At 36.1% G+C, this 7,941-nt stretch overlaps 1 protein-coding gene across 6 annotated transcripts in view; it reads right to left on the minus strand.

The window, feature by feature from the left end:
• LOC106880673 (nucleoporin p58/p45) overlaps positions 1–7,941 on the minus strand; it is a 58,999-nt gene that overhangs the window by 48,946 nt on the left and 2,112 nt on the right. The gene's annotated exons all lie outside the window — the stretch shown is intronic.

Below are 7,941 nucleotides of genomic sequence, written 5' to 3' on the forward strand. Positions count from 1 at the left end.
TATATATATATATATATATATATATATATATATATTTATTTAGCATGAATTCTATATACAAATATTTAGCAATACTTAGAATAATGCCAAGAGAGAACACGTGACATTGGCAATAGGATGATAAATTTCCAACAGCTATAGATACATTTACAGTCTAAGAGAACATGCATAGTTCTGAAAAAAAAAAACAAAATAAAGTTGAAAGAGACACAGGTCAAAATTACAATCCCATACTAGACTTTGTTTTTAGGGTTTACATTTACAACCCTCCCACTCCAAATTACTTTAAAGCAATACATATAGCATTTGCCACTGCAAAAAGTTTTAAAGAAGATAAGTGTTTCATTTTCTTCATAGTTTGCATATAATATTTCAAAATATAAAGAGGTTAGATTTCCAGCTGAATGATCAGAAATATATAACTAAGAGTTTCGGAATAATAAATCCTTCAGTTACAATGTCATCAAGAATAATCTTGGTGAATCACCAGACATATATATAGATGTGAAAATATACAATGTGACAGCACACCTTTGATGCAAGTCTGATGAAGTGCCACTCTGATGTCTAAGTATTAAATATTATAAGCCCTAATTTCAAACATGCTAACATCTGTTTATGTTTCCTGTCTCAAGTTTGGCATTTATAGTATTTAACATCAGTTAACCACTAAGAAGTAGTTAATTCAGTTCTTAATATTTATTTTCATACCAAATAATTTTATGATACTGTAGAGAAGACTAGCCTAGTGATTCCAAACCCATGTTTCATTAAGCATACATGCACATGTTTGATGATAATTCCCTTAAACATGACTAGTAATGATGGGCATCATTTTGCAGCAGGTGTTCAAGTTTACCAACCATGGAACTTCACATTATACACACATGCACACGTGTCAGTGCATCGTTTGAAGCACCCAGTGCACTCTGTAAAGTGGTTTGCGTTAGTCAGGGCATCCAGCCATAGACACCAGGCCAAAATAGACAAAAGTAGCCCAGGAAGTTCTCCAGCTCACCAGCTCCTGTCAAACTGTCCAACCCATGCCAGTATGAAGAACAGACATTAAATGATGATGATTTTGATAGGATATATGCTAATTCATTTTAACCCATGCCAATATGGGAAAAGTAAATGTTAAAAACATCACAATGATGTTGATATAAACACAGAAATACATATTATTACATACAAATATTAAAACACAAAACATACACAGAAATTTTAGAGACTTTCTTGTTAACATTAAAACAAATGGCAGAGTGTTGTAAGGAATACCAACGCTCCAAACTAAAATGCTCTGAAATCTCTAGTGGGATTAACTGCTCCCGAGTGGGTGCGGAATAGAGAGTCAACTTTGTATCTCCTTCCTATTCAAAATGTAAATATCAGTGAATTAATAAAATATCACTCTCCTAATTTCCATTAAATCTATGTTAATGGATATTACTTACCAAAATATGATTTGAAGGAAAAGCTATGGAACCCAAATGAAATAGTTGTTTAATGGGCAGTGTGTTAACACTTGTGCATATAATTATTTACTTTTCAGAGGGTGTCAGTCTGGGCACAAAATACGAGGTAATACATAAGAAAACTTTTCACTCACCTATCCCAACAAACAAATCTACATCTCTTCTCTTCGTCACATTTCTTCCTTCATACACTATACCTAGCTCTCACTCCCCAATCCTGTCCACACAGCCCTGTTCCTCTGTATCATTGCTATCTGGTAGCCCCCACCCCCAATTATATATACCCAGGTTTTTGCCACTCACCCCGCTCCGAACTATTTAATCACATTTCCTTTCCAATATCCTGCCACCTATATTATGGTGTTCAAACCTCAACGGTATGCCCTGGCACTTGCTACCATCTATATCTCTCTCTTCCTTTACTCAACCATCCCATTTATATTCTTATCCCCGTCATGCAGTAGCACACCTGTTTCTGTCTTCATTCCTCATCTCTCTCTCTCTCTTTCCCTCTGGCCAGGTAACCCTGTACTTTATCTACAGCAAGACACCTGTTTCTGTCTCTCTGTCTCACTATAACCTTTCATCATCCAACACAAGATCACCTCCTCCTCTAATGCCCTCACTCCACTTAAGTTTTTTTCTTTGTCTTGCAAGTACTTGGTGACCCTGTCAGTGTAGGTGCTACTCTAAAGCATCCAGTTCACACTGTAAAGTGGTTGGTGTTCAGAAGGGCATCCAGCCGTAAAAACCTTACCAAAAATGACCTCACCTGTGCTTGTGCCACATAAAAAGCACTAAGTCCACTCTGTTGAGTGGTTGGTGTTAGGAAGGGCATCCAGCTGTAAAAATCCTGCCAAAGCAGTCAAAGAAGTCTGGTGCAGGCTTCTGCCTGGCTGGCTCTTGTGAAATTGTCCTATCCATGCTAGCATGCAAGGTAGACATTAAATGATATTCAATATAGGGCTTAGAAGTTTGAAATACAAAGTGGTATAAAGTTCATTTGCTTCAAGTATAATTAGAATATTATCAAAAGATAAATCACATACTATTTGGGATTGATTAAACCACTCACATCACCAAGTCATTAACATTAAATGATGAGTGATTTTGGAAAAAAATCAAATTCTAACTCACTGCTGGAGATATTAATTACCATTATACAAGGAAATCAAAGAGAAAAAAATCCAGAGAAATTTACTCAATAAAACAAAAAATTAACACCCAGGATACTTTAGATAAGTCAATCCAATTTCTATGACTAAAACGTCTGCTTTTGATTCCAGTTGACCTCAAGACAAGACAGAAAATGATGGAAGGCCGACAGGATTATTTTCCTGCTTTGTTTCAAATCTAAGAAAGAGAGAGACGAAAGTTTCTAACAACTACAAAGCCAGAAATTGGGCTGGGAAGGAGGGATTAGTTGATAAAGATGACCCTCACTGCCACTGATGCTATTGTTCTGATTGACTCCAGATAGATGAAAGGCAAATTTGAGTTCAGATTATTTGAACACAGAAAGCAAAGAACCATAACTAAATACTACAAGCTATTTTGTCCAACAATCTAATTATCCTAACAATACACAATAGACCCTCTTGTTATACTTAGAAAATTGGCAATTAAAATTGCAAAGAACCAATGATTTGGTCTATACTAAACAAAATCCTATAATTGCTGGAGAAATCCCCTTCCCCCACCCAAAGAACCTGGGTGGTAGAACTAGCAACACAATTTCTGCAAGACCATTATCCAAACTGGGAGAGATGACTGTGCATCAGTCCCTAAGCCAATGCTCCACAACCTTTTTTCACTTGCAGTACACATATTTTTTTCAAAATTTGGCAGCACACTTGAATTAAAAATATAACTAAAAGTATAGGGAAAAATAATTATTTTCAGGTCACACTGCAGTACACCAAGCACCATCTCATAGCACGCCAGTGTGCTGTGGCATACAGGTTGTGGAGCACTACTCTAAACTTTCCAACCTTATAAACTGCGGACAATTCTTCTGGTTTGCTGATAAAAGAATATTTACCAGCTTTGTAGAATTTTCTTTTCCTGTGTTTCCCAATCAATGATGGTTCACTATCTCCATAGAGAAAGTTTCAACTTTTGCAGACAGCTTCACATGGAATGACATTTCATGTTGGTAAACTATTTTATTTTTAAAACATTTTCCAAACTAGACCTTCGAAATTTTTGATTATATTCATTCTAAATGTTTGGCATAAAAGTTTCACCTATTAAGTAGCTTGTAAGCTAGCCTATGTGGAGAGCTCCCATTGGGCCTTGAGCCCAATAACGCCACTTCATGCACTGAGTACATATTCAATATTATTAAACTTGACCAATATTTTTCAAACAATGAACAATTGTCAAAAACCATGATTGGGGGAGGGGGGTGTATAATTTTTTTTCTGTCTAACCACTTTCTCTCTTTCTGTTGATTGTTTTCAACCATCACCACCACAACTGCCATACACACACCATTCAGACTTCGTGTCACCAACCCTTACTTGCTTCGATGCATAGTAATACTTCCTTGCGGACAGACATATTTTCAATGGAAGTCAATCAAATCCATTCACAGAGCTTCAGTCAAACCAGGGCAATAGTGGAAGACACTTAAGGTTACCTCAGTAGGATGGAAATTTGAATCTCGAGGCTCAAAAGTCCTAATAGCTTTTTGGAATATATGTAAAGGGCTTTGTCAAGCCCTAAAGAGCAAAGGAATAAGCAGAAGCTTTATAACGTCTGAATTAATTAAAAAAATTTAAGACTAAAAATGACAAGAAAAATGTGTGCAAAATGTTAACATGCTAACAAACTGATTGACTGAACAAACAACCATTCACATCATCATAATTAAAATTTAATCCTTTTGTTAACATATTTCAATTAAAATCGGTTGCCTTTGTTTCAATTAGCTTTGTAAATAATGAAGAATTTAACATTTTCATTATTAAGCTGGTGATTACACCCTTTGTCCAAGGTGCTAACAATTCTACCAGCTTGCTACCTCTGTATTAACAAACATGATTACATACAATATGTAGTTAAATGTCATAAATGATATATGAAAGCAGCAGATCCATCAGGCGTAGTTGCTGGGATGCTGAAAATATCTGGTGAGGTATGGTTTAAGCTAGTCAACCAGGCAATATAGGAAGGCGTCATGTGTCATATTGTGTGATAGGTATAGCAGTACAACTGTCAACTGCTACAAGTGCAAAGGAGAAGTGGTCACATTTTCTAAATTGCTGTAGGTGCTCAACTGTATAATTTTAACTTCTTTTGTTATCATATGTCTGTTAAAATATTCTGCCTTTGTTTCAATTAATTTTAAAACAATGATGAACTTAATAAAAAAGCTATGTGATTATCAAGCTGGTGTTCAGAACTTGGAATTTTGATGGCAGTTTTTAATTTAGATCACTTTAAAACCGGAAGTTTATATCATAGAAACAAGGGTGGTCTCGGGTGGATTGTCAGACATGCTTTAGCTTTTGAAATGGTAAGTAGATTTTTGGATATCTGTTTGTAGAGTATTTCTATAGTTTTATACTGTTATGTGTTTCTACTTTACAACCTTCTAAGTTTTGTCTTATGCTTAATTGCTTCTAACTTCTTTCATAATATAAAAAAAGCCACAATGGCATAGCTATAGCCTTCAAACCCAAACTTTCACAGGCTACAGTGCTAACAGATATCCTGATGAGTCACACTGGCCATGCATATTGAGTGATTTCAATCAATATAAATATATGATTAGGAATTAGAGGTGAGTCAGTGAAACTGGGTTGAAGATTTTAAGTATAACTCTACAGCCTTGTATACATACATAGTTATATATTATCATCCTAATTTTACATTCACTTTTTAAGCTGGTATGGGTTACACAAGTTGTCATGGTGCAAGGCAGTTCTTACTCAAAGTTATTGCTCTCTTACAAGGGTTGAGTGATCACATCTAGCTTGTACATAACATCATTTTACCTCTTTCCTTCCTAACACCACCTACTTTAGTGGGATGAAGCGTGCAGATGCAATTTTGGAATAGTTTACACAGGAGTGGTTGTGTACTAAATAGCTTGTTTACCAACCACATGGTTCCAGGTTCAGTCCCACTGGATGGCACCTTGGGCAAGTGTCTTCTACTATAGCCTCGGGCCGACCAAAGCTTTGTGAGTGGATTTGGTAGACGGAAACTGAAAGAAGCCCGTCGTGCACACACACACGTGTGTGTGTGTGTGTGTGTGTGTGTATGTTTGTTACCCCAACATCGCTTGACAACCGATGCTGGTAGGTTTACGTCCCTGTAACTTAGCGGTTTGGTAAAAGAGCCCGATGGAATAAGTACTAGGCTCACAAAGAATAAGTTCTGGGGGCGATTTATTCGACTAAAGGCGGTGCTCCATAATGACTGCAGTTAAATGACTGAAACATTAACTGAATAAAAGAATTTAAGTTGGGTTTTCTGTTTCTGCCGGGATTTTTTCAAACTTTTTTTGCACCACGCATTTCAAAGTGATAAGGGGAAGCCTCTTCTGAAACAAATTTTTTAATCCGTGGTATTTTATAAACGCCCCCTCCCCCATCTCTCCATCACCTCATGGCAGTCATCATTGAAAAGTGATCACTCCTCCCCCCTCACCTCATTATATTCCCTATTCCGAAACATGTAATCCAAAGTTTTAGAGAGAGAGAGAGAAAAAAAATATGTATTTTAAACGTCACTCCGCCCGCCAGCAAAATCATTTTGTGCCATACTACTGTTGGAGATACCCTTTTTTAAAAATATAAACAAAGAGATAGATAGACAGATATAAGGACACGTGTCTAGCACATGTCTACCAATATGGCTGTCTCACTTGGATAGCTATGACAAGAGATCTCCCCAGTTGCGGGTGGTCAGCTGCAGACACGAAAAGCTGGATAGCTATCTTTCTAACAAACTAGCTTGGTTGAAAGTTTGACTCATCCGTACGCCATGGCGTTTTCATAGCTTGTATGAATGGGTAGATTAGTAGCGATACAGAATTGCATAGTACATTAGACGAAATTATTCGGTATAATTGTTACTGTTTACAAAACAGGGATCGAGTCAGTTGAATTAGTCTTACTAATCACAAGCTCGTTTATTACTTTATACAGTATTACTTACACAACACGTGTGTATTTCCCGAAGGTGTTCGATGTCTATAGACATGAAACGGTAGTTGTTCATGTAAACTACGATTTATTTGTTAAATGGGTGAATGTAGCATGCCGTTTCCATGTGATCCCTTCTGTTTTGCATTGGATGTCGTTACTTCCGTACATATTCGACAGACAGAGGCCTTCTTTTGGAAATTAATATATAGCCGATCCCTCATGGGTATAACTACAGATGTGTACCTCACCCCGACTTAGTTGCCTCATAACTTCCAGGAAAAAATGGATATTTTTTAATGAAAATTTCAACAAATACCGCTAAAGAATTTTTCTGAACGGTAGGGAGAGGAGTTTCGGAAAATTCACACAATCCGACTTTTCCCCCCCTCATAACTTTCAGGAAAATGGGTATCTTTTAATGAAATTTCATACAAATACCTTTCAAACGGCACAGATTACCATTATAAAGAAATTTTTGGAGAAAATTTAATTGAGAGGGTGGGGGGAGAGAAATTTCGAAGAAACAGATTTTCGGATTAGGAAGACCAAATAAGTTGGAACTACTCCGTTTTGACGGTTTTTTTTAATCATTTTTTTTTATTTCACAACAGATAATGTGGGGAGGTATCTTCATATGAAAAAAAAAAGTTTTGAAATTTTCTCACCCCCACCCCATTCCAGACCGATTTTGGCCAATTTTTTTAACCATGGGAGGAGGCTTTTCGATTAAAAAAAAAAAAAAAAGGTAAATATTTTCAGAAGAAAAGGTGTACAATTCAAGGGAGATTTGGCTGTCGTTTCTAGCACACATACACACACCCCTTTTCACCTCTCACATGTATTGCTTTTTTTTCAATATTTTTCTATTAAACACATTTTATGGAATGATAACACACGTGTGGTCCATTAGTGGAATATTAGCCACAAAAATTATTTAAATTTTTACCCCCCACCTCAATCAAGCGAAGCCGTGTTTGAAAGAAAGAACATTAACAAACCGACACAACTGCCAAATCTCCCAGTGTTTAAACCAGCAATATCCGGCCCGAATATTCTACTCATTTTAAGCTCAAACTGGCCAGAACCAGTATTTCACACCTACTCTGCAATGTCATTCTAAAAATAAACAATTACATCTTTCAAATCTTGAAGCTACAAGATAATACCAGATTAATTTTTAAAAATGTAAATGAATAAGGATTACTTTTGACATATTAATTTGAACGCTTACTTTTCCCTCTGAAAATATTAATTTTTTAATATTTTTTTTTTTTTTACCATGGTTTTGATAAAAATAGACCAAAATC

This window comes from Octopus bimaculoides, chromosome 13 (assembly GCF_001194135.2).
Source record: "Octopus bimaculoides isolate UCB-OBI-ISO-001 chromosome 13, ASM119413v2, whole genome shotgun sequence".
In the NCBI taxonomy this organism is placed as follows: Eukaryota; Metazoa; Mollusca; class Cephalopoda; order Octopoda; family Octopodidae; genus Octopus; species Octopus bimaculoides.